The sequence below is a fragment of the Macaca nemestrina genome, chromosome 6 (assembly GCF_043159975.1).
Source record: "Macaca nemestrina isolate mMacNem1 chromosome 6, mMacNem.hap1, whole genome shotgun sequence".
NCBI lineage: Eukaryota > Metazoa > Chordata > Mammalia > Primates > Cercopithecidae > Macaca > Macaca nemestrina.
This window is the reverse complement of record NC_092130.1, coordinates 26501931-26517383: the sequence shown is the minus strand read 5'-3', so window position 1 is coordinate 26517383 and position 15453 is coordinate 26501931. Positions and strand designations below refer to the sequence as shown.

The 15453-nt window shown below is 42.5% G+C and overlaps 1 long non-coding RNA gene across 1 annotated transcript; it reads right to left on the bottom strand.

The window, feature by feature from the left end:
• Positions 1–2748: 2748 nt before the first annotated feature.
• Positions 2749–14277, bottom strand: LOC112426784 (uncharacterized). The gene is made up of 4 exons (XR_003018190.2): positions 14196–14277; positions 13482–13655; positions 10840–11085; positions 2749–2784 (listed from the first exon to the last, which is right to left on the bottom strand). It is a non-coding gene; the product is annotated as an uncharacterized lncRNA (long non-coding RNA).
• Between the last annotated feature and the right edge of the window lie 1176 nt (positions 14278–15453).

Sequence of the window (15453 nt, the reverse complement as noted above, 5' to 3'; positions counted from 1 at the left end):
TGCCAATCTCTGTGATAACTTCTCTGCCACATTGTCTTCTTTCATACATTCCAAGAACAAGTGCCACTGTGATCCCATTTTACAGACTAGAAAACTGAGCCCCTAGAGTTAAGAGACTTGGCCAGGGTCACAAAGCTAGAAAGTCATGGAGGAGGCTCAGCCTCTGGTCTGCCTCCAGAGCTAGGGCTCAAAATGAAATGTGTTCATAGATCACACAAAAACTTGTCAAAATGCAGATTCAAATGTTGCAGGTCTGGGCCAGGGCCTGAGATTCTACAATTCTAACATGTTCTAAGGTAATGCTGATATGCTGGTCCATGAACCACACTTTGAGGAACCAGATTGTAGGGACAAAAGCAAAGATGGCACCTAAATGTACCCAGAAATGTTCTTAATTTACCACTAAGGCACATAAATCTTAAATAAAGGAAATAAAAACTGGTTTGTTTTTTGGTTCAATTCTCTGCCTTGAAGGCATTAGATCTTAAAGGCTGTAACCTACTGCTCACCTTAGCCCAGAAAAGATTTGTCACACTGTTCTCCAACCTGGCCCCTTTTTCCTCTTAAAAAGGAACCAGCAGTTGGCAATACATAAGGAGACAAACACAATTAAACCCCAAAGAAAAAAATCCCACAGCCCTTCCATTTCAATTAGAATCAGCGGCTGTTGGAAATGGGCAAATTTAGAGCTGTAATACCAACGGAAACAGTGAATTCTCAATTGTGATCAAAGGCTTCATTTAGCAGGCTGAAAAGCAAGCATGAGCTTAATTGAACAAGAGAGAGATCGCCTCCAAAGCAGCCAGGCATAATCAAATAGCATTGAAAAATATAATGCATCAGATGGAGAGGAATTAGCCCTAGGTTCCAAATGCCCTTGCCTGACCTATAGATCCCAGCTTCAGGGGAGAGAGACCTCAGCGGTTACCTGGTCCAATTCCCCATCTTATTCACTTTAGGCCAGGAGTTTCAAAATCTTTGGCTGTAGTGCACAGTTCAAAATATATTTTACACCCAACCCAGTGTACAGGCACCATCTATAGATGAATCTCTTTAAGTAAAAGCTTCACAATATGATATGCATTTTTTTAATGTGTAAAGTACCTGCTCTTTTTTCCTGTTTTTCAGTGCTCAAGAGCTGTGGAATTGATTTCAAGACCCACTAATGGGCCATGACCCATAGTTTGAAAAACACTGTGTTAGATCATCCCACTTAAGTGCACAACCAGCCCCTTCATCTTACAAGTAAGAGAGATAGACATTAAACAAATGATCACACAGTTACATATCTAAAAGGACAAATTGAAGTGAAAGTAAAAAGGTAGAACAGGGATGTGATGGAGATAACAGGGGGAAATATTTTGGACCAGAAGGATGGCTGGAATGAGTCAGGAAAAGTCTCTCTTGAAAGATACTTTAAGCTGGGACTAAACAATGAATATAGAGTAGCCAGGCACAAAAAAGAAAGAGGGGTCTCTTTAAACATCTCTTGTTCTGGGAAATGTACGGTTATCTATGGCAACCGCACGTGGTAATAGCAGCAGTAGCAGCAGCAGCATCTGCCCAACCCAGATTCATCAAGTTTTACTATTGTCAGAAGCTGAGCCAAGTGCTTCACAAGGCTACTGGAGCTTAAGGGAACCGACTGCCTGGTTTGAATCCCACCTCCACCCTTTACAAGGTATCTGATTTGGGGCCAGATAGTTCAGTTTTCTCATCTGTGGAGAAGGGATTATTCATCGTGCATGCCTCATCACATTGTTACTAGGATTAAATGAGTTAACACAAGTTAAGGGGCTTAGAACAATTCCTGGTGCATGGTAAGTACAAAATAAATTGCTAAATAAGGGGATGTGGACTTGAAATCTTCAACAACTTGCTTCAGGCAAGCACCACCTGTCTATTGGCACCAGAAAAGAAACCCATTTGCCATCCCTGAACTAGCTGGTTTCCAAGAGGTATTTTGATTTATTTTGTTTTTTCCATAACAGTATTATAAACCTAGTGGGGGCAGAGGGCTGAAGTCCTAAACTCGGCAGAGACCTACAGACAAAGGAGATAAGGAGAAAGGGAATGAATCTGATTCCCTGCTCCTAATTGCCATCTCAGGGCCTGCATTCACCACTATTCTCTCTCCTGCCTGCTGAATTTCCCAGTTCAGCACCAAGGATATAGTTGATTTCTCCAGAGAACTATATTAATGAAATTACAGTATGTTTACTTGATGCAGAAAACCTCTGGATAGATAGTAAATTAGTGGCCTCACAATGTTGAAAAATCTTCAAGCTTTCAAGAGGCCTAAACAGATCCAAAATGCCAGGTTCAAGTCACATCAATAATTAAAATTAAATTATCATGCTGAACTGAAAGTCATCTCCAATATAACATTTTTAAAAATGGTTCTCCAAAGAAGAACTCTATCTTGGCTTCAGGGAGGCATCTATCATACACCCATGGAATCAGAGACAAAAAAGCAAGCTGTGTCCATTGTGCACATGCTACAGCTAATTCCTCAGGATGGGCAAGAATAGAGAGGTTCGGCGGGGCATACAAAAACACTCATTGCTGGGGAGAGGCAATAAAAATGAGGAGCAAACCTGATATTTGTAGGTTTACTGTTTACATCCATCTTCCCAAGTTGTCCACTCATTGTCTCTGCAAAGTAGGAAAGGCTGAGATTTTCAGTCCCATTATGCAGATAAGGAAACTGAGGCTTTTAGTGGTATAGTGGCTGGAGTCAAGACACATGGCCAGTAAGTGGTGCAGATGGGATGAATATTCATCCTGGAGTAAAGGAAAGATAGGGAGAATGGAAAGAAGTAGAAAAAAGGAAATTGGCATGCCTGTCTTAATAGCAGATGATATAAAATTTAAACACAAAAGACATGTTTGGGACAACTCAGCAAATTCACACAAAAATAGTAGTTATTAAAATTATGCTTGTGCCTATGCACTCTTGGAAGATGCTTATGATGTTATTATACTGCTATTAACATAAAAATACTTACCATTAGCCAAAACTTTACCATGGGCTAAAGACCTGTCTAAACACTTTATATGAATTAAGAATTCTCCATTTAATCCTTATAAAAACTTTACAAGGTAGAAGCTATCATTTTATAGTCGAGACACCCAAGTTCAGAGAGGTAGGTTATTTGTGAAACACACACAGCTAGTGAGTCTAGGTCTGATGGCCACGCCCAAACCCCTAGTCACTTCAATATGCTGTCTTCCTAGAGACCGGGTGGAAAGAGGTGAGCATTAGTTGCACCAAGCTGTAGCAAATGGATGAATCCATATCAACCAAGTATTAAACTGAATGCACACAGTTCCGATGTGCCCCAGCAGGCCCCTTTTTGAGCTAATGAAATGGTAACTTCTGTTATTTGCTTGACAAATATTTATTAAGCACCGACTATGTGTCAAGCCCTGTGCTAACACTGGGAATATAGCAGTAAGTACATCAATAAAACTCTCTGCCCTCATGAAATTTTCACAGGGTACAGGAGCAGATAAAAACAAAACAAGTGATATAAATATTATGTTAGCTGGTACCAAGTACTGCAGAGAAAATTTAAGCAGGAATGGGAGATAGGAAGCAATTTTTAAAGAAGGATGCCCAGGAAAGGCCTCACTGAGAAAAGTGACCTTTGGGTAATGTCTTGAAACAGATGATGCAGTGAGCTGTGTTGATATCTAGGGAAAGAACATTCTAGATAAAAGGAGAGCAAGAGCAACGCCTCTGCAGTGGGAACAATACAGAAGAGCAGGTGGCTGGGATGGAGTTTTGAAGGAAATGAGGTCAGAGGACACGGGGCCAGGACATGTGGGGCCCAAGGGGCCATTATTAGGACTTGGGCTGTGAGTGAGATGGGAGCCATTGGAGGTTTTGCAGAGGAGTGACAAGATCTAAGATCCAACTCACCTTTATATGATAACTCCGGCTGCCATTTAGACAACAGACTCAATGGGCAAGGGTGGGAGCGGGGAGACCAGTAGGGAGGTGAGAGGTGATGGCAGCTCATTACTAATGATTATTATGATATGAGCATGATTCTTTACTTTTTACCAGTACCTTAATATAAATTATTTCACTTAATCTCCATTTAAATAAAGAAAAGGAGACTACGGCTTGTTGAAGTGACTTGCTATGTGGTTTGCTTAAAGTCCTTCAGCAAGTTAGTGGCAGAGCTGAATCTTAAATCTGGAATGTTTTTACTTCTCATGCAGTTCTCAAGTCCCATCTGATCTTCATCTCCCACGCAATTGCCTTGCCTCTGACTTCTGTGGGCTCAGATGATATCCAATTGACCATCATGGCCAGCCAAAGAGCCTGACTATAAATATCACTGATAAGTATCTGGTAACCAGCAGACAGGTGGCAGAACCCACACATCACAAGGAACAGAATCCAAAAAAGGAAAAGTCATCATCAAGCTCTGTCCTCACAAGGGCATGAGCCTCCTGAACAACGCATAACAGGAAAGGAGGGCAGGGGGCTCTTAGAATGTCAATTGATGTTTATTCAGCACTTCTGTATGCTCAGAACAATATTAGATGCCATTTCAGAGAAAGAAAGGAAGAAAATTCTCTGTTGTCAAGGAGATTATAATTCAGTGGGGAAAGAAGACACGCATTTGTGGGTAAGAAAGACAACGCAACTGAGCAGATGAGGTGTCACGCACAGACCGAGTACTCAGGGTTTCAGAGCTCAAGGAGTTCTGTGAAGGTTGAGGAGATTAGACAAGTCTCCAGGGAAGGGGAGGAAAAAATCTTGAGAAAGAAAACTTCTGGATCCTTTCCAAAGGTAGTCACCAAATTCTATAATCTAAGTGCTTCTAACCATCTCAGGAAAGCCTTCAAACATCGCCTACAGTCTTGGTGTGCCACACAACTTTAGTGGGTCTATGTTTACTTTCCACATTGCTTTGCCCCTTTGAGGGGTCCCCAACATGCATGCCACCAGAAGAGGGATTTTAATCATGAAGGCCAAGAAGTTGAAGCCAAGGAGAGCTCCTTACAAGATGGCCAATAGGGAATTTAAAACGTCCAAATGAGGATGGTCTGTAGTGGCTGTCTAGTCCAGGGATCAAAAAACTATGGCCCACGGGCTGGCCTCTTGTTTTATTAAAACACAGCCATGCTCTTTCATTGACATATTGTCTATGGCTGCTTTCACACTAGAACAGCAGAGATCAGTCATTGCAGCAGAGACTGCGTGGCCCTCAGAGCCTAAAATTATTTATTTTCTGGCCCTTTAGGAAACACCTGCTGACCCCTGTTCTAGTTCAACTCCTTTATTCTAGAGGCATGAAAACAGAAGCCCAGAGAGGTTAAGAAGATTGGCCAAGGTTATTGGGTGAGTTCAAGTGTTGTCCAGCCTAGAATAGGAAAAGTAAAGTGAGAATAAGTCATCCTTCATTCATTTGGTTATTCACTCAGCAATTTTTTTATCATCACCGTGGGCCAGGCACAGGGTAAGAATACTGCAGTGCATAATACAGATAAAGCTCCTGCCCTCTGGGTTCCTGTTTGAGGGAGGAGGGGAAGGATATTTTTAAAAGTGAAGAAAATAACTACAAAGTATGCAGACTGCTATAAAAGAAACTAACAGAGGGAAGGGACAGGATGTAAATTGCAGAAGAGAGGGAAATATTTTAGACAAGGAATCAGGAAAGACCTTTCTGAGGAGGTGATGTTAGAACTGGGCAGCGAGTGATAAAAGCCATGAAGAGTAGGTGGAAGGGCATTCATGCAGAGGGAATAGCAACTGCAAAGTCTCTGAGGCAGCAACAAGCTTGGCATGTACAGGGAACAGCAAGTAGGTGCATATGGCCAGAGAAGGGTGATAAAGGACAAGAGTGGTATGAAGTAAGGACAGAGGTGAGCCAGTTCCTGTGGGTGGTGGCTACTATCTCCTGAGCATATTTTTACTGCAGTTACATCATCACCATCATTTTCATCATCCCCATAATGAGGTTCTAGGAAGCCCAGGAAGGGAACATGTGGTACCTGTATTTGCATGCTGTAGAAAGCAGTGCTGGGTATAGTTCCCTCCTAGCCAGGGGCTGTATAGCACTTTCAATGATTGTAAGGGCATATTTCACCTTCCTCAGACCACGAGACAGACAGCCCACTAGTTAGTCATTTGGAGTCTTCAACACCTGGATTTGAATCCCTACTCTTCTTGACCTTGCACAAGTAGCTTACGTGTTTCTGAGCCTTCAGTAATTGGAGGTAATTGTACCTACTTCCTTGGGTTGTAAGAGGAATTAGATAAGACAAAGTGGGTAGAGCTTAGCCTTTGCTCAGTGCTTGGGACATGCTCAACAGTTTGATAAGTATTTATTATTATTAGTGGGATACGCACTGGTAGAACTTGCTACTGCATCTCAATCTTTGTGTGCCAAAGAGACAGAAATTTCTCACTGCTGTCAAGTTATCAAATACATGGGTAGAAAAACCAAATTCCAGAGAAGCCAAATGACCAGCCCAAGGCAATGAAGGAGAAGGGTCACACGATGACTCAGCCCTTCAGCGCCCACCCAGCTGCTCACTACATTTCACCAACACAGCAGCCTGAGTTGTACTTTGACCATTCACCTCCAAGCAAATACCACTGTACTTTGAAAACAAGGGTGGGAAGGGACCAAAGAAGTCCTTTGAACAACCCTGCAGCATTCAAAAGAGTCCTTATAATGTACCTGCTATATATCACGGGTACAAAGACGAATGGTCCATGCTCACTGTACCCTTGAGGAATTCACAGGCTTGTGGAGAAGACAGTTATAAAATTATAATCTTAAGGGTAATCTGCCTATCAAATGGAATAATTTACTCAGCTCATGGAGTCAGGGACAGGAACCAGAGAGAAAGTGACACCTGAGCTGACTCTTGAAAGGTATTGAGTAAACCAGAAGGAGATTGGCTTGGCTGAGCAGAGAGTGATAAGACTGAAAAGCACAGCTCGTGGAGGGCCTAAACCCCTGAACCAAGGAGATTGGCTTGATGGGCAAAAATGAGGCATTGAGCAGGGAATAACCTGCTCAGAGTGACATTTGGCAAGGTCACTCTGGGTGCAGGCTACAAGGATGTGAGGGAGCAGGACCAGAAACAGAACAACCAGTTCTGAGCAAGTCCAGGCAAGAAGCAACAAAGACCTGAGCTATAACCATAAGGGAGGGGAAGGAAAGAAGAGACCGGTTCTGGAGCCTCTGGTGAGGAGAATCTGCACCATGTAGTGACAGCTGGATGCTAAGACGAAGAAGAGAGAGAAGAGGCAACTGCTGAGCTGGGTCTGCCTTTCACCAAGTGGGGAAATGGAGAGAAAGGGTAGGTAGGAGCAGGGAAGGAAGGCAGAGTTCATCACAGAAAAAGAAGCAATCAAGCATGGTGCTTTCCAATGGTTTTTTTTTTTTTCTTTTTTATTGGTGATAATACTTTCAAACTTCTGTGACAAAAACCAGATGAAATGAGAGATGCCCCAGGTGAAGGGGAGGAAGGAACAGAGGCCGTTCCTCTCCTCACAGACCCCAGAGAAATGAGAGCCATTCAACTCCTTGGATCTTTGATCTGATGAAGTGGAAGCTGAGTTCTTAAGACCAGGAGAATGCAGTTTGAAAATTGCTGCTGTAAAGAAAAAAACAAATCATTCCATTAAAAAGTGGGCAACTGATATGAATAGATATTTCTCAAAACAAGATATACAAATGGCCGAAAAAGGTATGAAAAGATACTCAAAATTACTAATCATTAGGGAAATGCAAATTAAAACCACAATGAGACACCACCTCACTCCTGCCAGAACGGCCATTATTAAAAAGGCAAAAAACAATAGATGTTGGCATAGACATGGATGTGGTGAATATGGAATGCTTATACACTGCTGGTGGGAATGTAAATTAGTACAACTGGAAAACAGTACAGAGATTTCTCAAAGAAATAAAAGCAGATCTAACATTCCATCCAGCAGTTCCACTACCAGGTATCTATCCAAAGGAAAAGAAGTCATCATATCAAAAAGACACCAGTACACATATGTTTATTGCAGCACAATTCACGGTTGCAAAGATATGGAACCAGCCTAAGTGCCCATCAACTGATGAGTGGATAAAGAAAATGTGGGCTGGGCATGGTGGCTCACACCTGCAATCCCAGCACTTTGGGAGGTTGAGGCGGGCAGATTGCTTGATCCCAGGAGTTCAAGACCAGCCTGGGCAACATGGTGAAACCTTCATCTCTACCAAAAATACAAAGAAGAAAAAAATTAGCCACATGTGGTGCCATGCACCTGTAGTCCCACCTACTTGGGAGGCTGAGGTGGGAGGATCCCTTGGGCCCAGGAGGCGGAGGTTGCAGTGAGCTGAGATTGCACCACTGCACTCCAGCCTGGAGCAAGGCCTTGTCTCAAAAAACAGAAAGAACTAAAAAAGAAAATGTGGTATATACACACCATGAAATACTATTCAGCCATACAGAAGAATGAAATAATGTCCTTTGCAGCAATCTGGAGCTAGTGGCTATTATTCTAAGTGAGTAACTCAGGAATGGAAAAACAAACACCACATGTTCCTACTTATAAGTGAGAGCTAAGCTATGGGTACACAAAGGCAAACAGAGTGGTATAATGGACATTGGAGTCTCAGAAGCAGGGTTTTGGAAAGTGGGTGAGGGATAAAAACTGCATAGTGGGTACAAGGTACACTACTTAGGTGATGGGTGCACTAAAATCTTAGGCTTCACCACCATACAATTCATCCATGAAACCAAAAACCACTTGTACCCTTACAGCTTTTGAAATGTTTAAAAAGAAAAAGAAAGAAAAAGTAACTTTGTGGTGTGTGAGCCAATAGGAGGCCACAGAGGAAAGGGCCAGGAGCCAAGAGCAATTGCAACAAATCCAAACTAGAATGAGGGCTTTGGAACCATTTTCCACCCTCCACTACCCAATAGCATATAGTCCATCTTCTATCCCTCCTCACAAAATTATGAAAGTGATAAGACCCAAATCTACATTACAAAAGAGGCCGGAGCTTTGGCCCTCTCTGCCCCATCTCTGTAATGGTTCTGTTCCTGAACAGGACCTTGCTAGCCTTTCCCTTCTACTTCCCCAGGCCCACCTTGTTGACTGAAACCACCCCAGATCCCACAACAGTCTGGACCCCTCCGCCAGCCCAGCCACCCCAGCACAGACAGCATGAGAGCTGCTGCTGTGTCTCGCTACCACTATTCCAGGCTGCCTTTCTGTTTTCCCTGGGCCTGATTATTGTAAGCTGCCTCTGAGGCCCCACAGGGCTGGGCCCAGTGTTATCTCCTATGTACAGTCACCGCCTTGTTAAAAGGCAATCAGAGGAACTGACTTTAATAAATGTTAACACCCTCAATGTGAAGTCTGGCAATTAAAACCCCTCCCCAGGACCTCTGAAACAGGCCTGTGGAAAATCCCCCATCTTAATAAGCTCCTATCACCAGAGGACACTGAGAGAAAGCAGGGATAAGAAGGAGGCATTAAAACTTTCAAAGGGGAGGGAAGCACCAGGAAAGGCACCTTCCTCCATTTCTCATCCCTCCCTCTGGGGATCCCACTCCAGGCCAGTTTCATCCAACAAGTCTGAGAAGCAAAAACAGGCAGTCGGGAAGGCCTCAGGGATCATCTTATTCAGTGGTGTTTAGATTTTTGGTGCATTAGACTCACCTGGAGGGCTCCTTAAAACACAGATTGCCAGGGTTTAGTTTCTGATTCAGTGGATCTGGGGTAGGGCCTGAGAATTTGCATGTCTAGCAAGCACTCAAGTGCTGCTGCCACTAATGGTTCAGGGACCACAGTTTGAGAACCACTGATCTAGCCCAATACTGTCATATTACAGATGGGGAAACTGAGGCCCAGAGAGATAGGAACTTGTTCAAGATATCTCCAGTTAGCACACCCCATCTGAAAGGATCAAAGCAAATCTCTTGAGAGCAATTCCCAATTGTATGTTTTAAATTCTTTTATTCTCCATAGAATTTAAAACATTGTGTTTATTAACAGTCATCACCATTGTCACCATTATCCTGAAATGAGACCTGTGATGTCAAAGCAAGAAATAGTTGGTAGTTGGCATGCCAAGTAACAGGACAGCCTGCCTCATCAATACACAGGAAGCCAAATTGGAAAAGAGTTTTCCTAAGTGAGTTCTTTGACAAGATTTCCTTTCTTTCTTCTTCCTTTAGATCACATTAGAGACAGGTTAGATTAGATTTAGGTCCAAATTGGATTTCAGGGCCCTTAGACATCACTTAGTCCCCTGATCACCCAAACAAAAACACATGCCATCATATTATTCTTATCACTTATTAGTGTCTGAAATTCATACTTATTTGTTTTCTTGCTTCCCACAATCTCCTCCACTAAAACCCATGTTCATGAGAGGATGGATATTCTCAGTGCCTGGCACTTCCAGGCTTTTAATAATTATTTGTTGATTAACTAACTGAATGAGAACCATATTAGCTAGGAAAGGATTCATTAATCTGATGAATTTATTGACATTTGGCAGGAATTTGAGTCCTGAGGCTATATAGTCTGAGAAAGATGTGATCAGGTAGAAGGCAGGAAGGTTACCCTGGCACCAAGATCCCAAGAGGCAGCAGAAAAAAATGTTGCCACAATGGAAAAGAGATTCTAAGGGCCAATCCCAGCCACTGTCCCTTACCCCCGCAACACACACACAAGCTCTCACACATATTTTCACACATGCCCCACATTCTGCCTCCCAAGAAAAACAGCTTAGCAGCTGAGCTATCCAAATCACACCATAAAGATCCCAGACAGGGGGAAAGATCATCCATTATAATTACCATGTAGGAGCTTTCATATGGCACCCTGCTAAGAGCAGGGAAGCAAGACAGATCAGAACAGACAGCTTATTAAATTATCCAGTGCATCAACTCAATGAACACTTCCAAATGGTTTTCTTTTCCTCTTTTTTTTCTATCCACGAGTTTTTAATGTTTGCTCTCCTTTCTCCACTGTTTAGGATTCCTCTTAGGTGTTTGGATCACTACTTTCCTTCTGCTGGCTGCTGTCTCTTATCATCCACCTTCCTGAATCATTCACATAGTGTGGGAGATACAGCATGTCATGTTGCAGAGTGGACTCAGCTTTTGAAGTTAGAAGATCCACGTTTGGTCTTGGTTCTTCTGTGTGATCCTGGGCATGCTATGAACTTGCCTGAGCTGTGGGTTCCTTAAAGGTAAAATAAGGGTGATAGCACAACTCAGTTTGGGGCAGAGATTAGAGGGGATGATATATAGCAGCCCACTTTCCAAACTGCCAAAAGAGGAACAAGTGTGAGCTGCCAGGACTATGTCAGATGGATTTTTGGCCTTTGTCTAAGGCACAAAGTCATTTGACAAGTGCTAGGAAGAGGTCCTCTGCCTCCAGATAGCTCCACAGAAATGCACTACACAAGAGCTTTCAAATTGATTAGCAAATATCCACCTTGAAAATGCAAATAGACAGGTGAAAAAACACATCTGTCTACCTTCCAGTCATCCTCACTTTACTGTGACTCTGATTAAAAGCATTCCTTTCCATGAAAGGGCTAAATGAGCCCTGCCTGGATGAAAGAATGAATCATCTGGTAGTTTGGGCAAGCAGGAAGGAAATGTTCGAGCCTGGGAATACTACAAAAGTGAGTTTGTTAGAATCTGGGTGGCTATAAAGAGAAGTGAAATTCTCTAAGCCCCAGTTTCCTCATCTGTAAAATGAAGGTAATAGTACCTACCTAGAGTCATTATTAGAATTAAATAAGACAAAGTATGAACCACTTAGCATGAGCATAGCACAAAAAAGAACTTAGTGAAACTTAACTACCACTACAGTTACTAAGAGTGGTATCATTATTATAATAACATTTATTTTTATTACTACTACTACTAGCTGTCAATAAGCAGCATATGGCCCTCTGAACCTTGTTTGGAAAGATGCTTATCTTTCAAAGCCTCTTTTGTGTCATTAATCTGTTGCTGTTTAATAAAGCACCTCAAACTTGATGGCCTAAAATAACCATCATTTATTTTGCTCATGAATCCGTAATTTAGGCAGGACCTAGGGGAATGGCTTACTTCTGCTATATATGGCATCAGCTGGGGTAGCTCATCTGAAGACTAGAGGATCTAGTTTCAAGATCACTCACTTACACTGCTTAAAAAAAAATGGTACTACCTCTTGGCTGGGACCTCAGCCAAGGATATGGGTTTCAGTTCCTCTTAATGAGTTGGTTGGGCTTCTAAACAGCACGGTGACTGGGTTGCAAGAGGGAGCTTCTCAATAAGATAAAAGAACATGGCATTTTTATGATTTAGCCTCAGAAGTCACATTATGTTCCTTCCTCTGTACTCTGTCCGTCCAGGCAGTCACAAAGATGCACCCAAGTTCAAGGGGAGGGGACACAGACCCTACCTCTTCATGTAGGAGTGTTAAGATTCTAGAAAAACATGTGGGATGGAAAATACTGTTGCAGCCTTCTTTAGAAAATCTGCCATACCTCTCAGGAAAGTCTTCCTGAATTCTTCACCCTCACCAGTTACATGATCTCCTTTGGTGTCCAACTTTCTTGTACCACTCACATTACCCTGAAATGTTCAGCACGGTCTTTCTATTTTCCCAGTATCCAAAATAAATGGCATGGAGATGGTGGCAGAAGAAAGAAATAGAGATGCTTTACAATTTGATCTTGCTATCACTGTTTGGACACAGACAGCTCTGGAATATACTTTTATTCATTTAGAACCTTTAAACCTCTCAATTTCCTCATCTATGAAACAAGGAATAATAGTAATGACACCTCAATGAATTTTTTGAGAAAATTATATTAAGCACATCTAACTTCATGAAGCACTTAACTTACATTAGTAAACCTGGCTTTTAAGAGTTAGCACAAAAATGTTAGCTATTATGACACCACTAAGTTGGGATTTGCGACAATTCATACAGAAAATAGATTTTTCTTACCTTTAGAACTTCTTTGTGTTATAACTAGTGAAAATTAAAGGTGGAGAAAATGTCAGGGAATGAAGCAGGGAGGAAAGATATCTTAAATATTTATGGTACGGCTCTTTTAAGCCTTTCACGTAGAGGAGGTGGGGCTTGTATGGCATCCTCTAAGCTGAGTCCATTTTGGAGAGGTAGTGGAAGGGTGGAAGAGCATGAATGAGTTAAGAAAACTGGGCCAGTCTGAAGGGTCTGAAGGAGTCACATCAAGCAGAGAGTGCCCTGCCATGCCCAGCCAGACCACACAAAGAAGAAGATGACATTTCAGATGCCCTTCAGCTCAGCAAGTCTCTACTCCTCCATTAGCAGAGGTTCTTTGGCACAAAGAGAACCTCTTAAGCTACAAAGGGAACTTAATGGAAAGGTGCTGGAATGTTCCAGAAGAAAGGAGGTGGGCTGGCTCCAGGGGCCTGGGCAGCAGGGAAGGCTGTGTGGGCCTTCTTACCAGAACATTGCCATGGAATGGGATTTGGCTCCAGGGACCACCACGATCAGAGTCTTTCCACCCCAAGTTTCCAATTCCCAATGTCTTACTCTGGGTTAATCAGCTATGGCAAGGGAAGCAGGATCCCACAGGATGGGAGTGGCTGCTGTTAGCTCATTCTACATAAAGAGACAACTGTAGAGAAAGAAAACGAGGCAGAATTGACACAGAGAGGCAGCAGTGGGCAGGGAGCCCCAACATAGAAAAGGTCCTGGCCAGCCTCCTCCTCCCTCTCCATTGTCACAAAAACTGCTCTGCACTGGGTGTCGCGGTGGAGTTCCAGAGAATTTAATAAGCAAAATGTGTTTATTATTCATCTATCATGTGCCAGACAGTGTGTTTAGCACTACACGTACAGAAACGAACAGACACTCCATTTTACAGCACAGGATATACTTAGTGGTTAAGAGCCCCCAACTGGGAATGACAAAGATCAGTGTTCAAATTCCAGTTCTACCCCTTATGCGTTGTGTAAATTTGGCCCTGTTTCCTCAAGCTACAGTGAAGACTGGCTAATAATTGTGCCTACCTTACAGGTCATTATAGTTCGTTACAAGGATTTAACAAGAGAAGGTAGACAGCCCTCACACGATGCCTTACACCTAGTGAGCACTGAATATACTTGACTGTAAAAAAAAAAAAAAAAAAAAAAAAGGACTTCCTTGCCAACTCTACCTGTCAGTGCTAGAAGAGACTGTATATTCTTATTCCAGGGTATAGGCAGATGTCCTGCCCATTGGGATCCAGCCCCACAAACATCAGAATCACCTAGGAAACCAGTTAACAGTGCAACCCCCAGCCTTGCTCCCAGATTGTCTGATTCAGGACATCAGGAGAAAGGTCTGGAATCTACATTTAAAGCTTCCCCTCACAATCTAAGTGATTTTAATACACAGTTATTATGAGTACCAGTGTTCTAGACTAGAAAATCCTGTTACTTAAAGGCAAGGAAACTGACAACGACGGAAAAAAAACAATTCGACTTAAGATCTCACAATAAGAATTACTGGGCAAATTAGTTTTCTATTGTTGTGTAACAAATCACCACAGACTTAGTGGCTTAAAACAATATGGTAAAACTATTTTTTCCTAGTTTCTGTAGGTCAGAAGTCTAGGCATAAGATGGCTGAGCCCTCTGCTCTTTGATCCCAAAAGGCTGAAATTAAGGTGTTGAGCTGCCATCCTTTCTACAGCTCAAGGATCCCCTTTCAAGCTCTCATGGTTGTAGGCAGAATTCCATTTCTTGGGGTTATAGGACTAAGGGCTCTGTTTCATGCTGGCTATCAGCCAGGGTTCACTCTCAACTCCTAGAGGCACTCTCTAGCCTTACCATGTGGCCCCCTCCATCTCTAAAAGCCAGCAATGGAGAATCTTCTCACATTGAGTCCTCCTCATGTTTTGAATCTCCCACTTTTCCTGTCTTTAACCTCTAGACTCAGATGTAAAGGGCCGATATGTAGTTAGGTGAGGCCCACCCATTTGGTTAACTCAAAGTCAACCAGTTAGTACCCTTTATAACAGCTACACAATCCCTTTTGCTGTACGCCATAACACAACCCTGGGAGTGACAGCCTGTGATAATCACAAGTTTTGTCTACATTCAAGGCAAGGAGATTTTACAAGGGTGAGGGTCATGGGAGGTCATTTTATAATTCTGCCTACTACACGGGGAATATAATCTAAAACTTAGACAAAACACAGCTTGTCAGTCATGCAGAAGTCACCACCCCTTACATTACAGCAATACCTTCCTAACTCCTAAATGAACATTTGTACCTCCAAACCAAATAATACAAGAAAAGCTCATCGATGTAAGATGTAGCTTATAACTGTTATTTCAAAGCATTCTAAGCATGTAGGCTGTCGACAAATTGAACAGACACTTTCTTTGGTGTATCTAGGTGAAAAAATGACAGTTGAGCTTACTCACCAA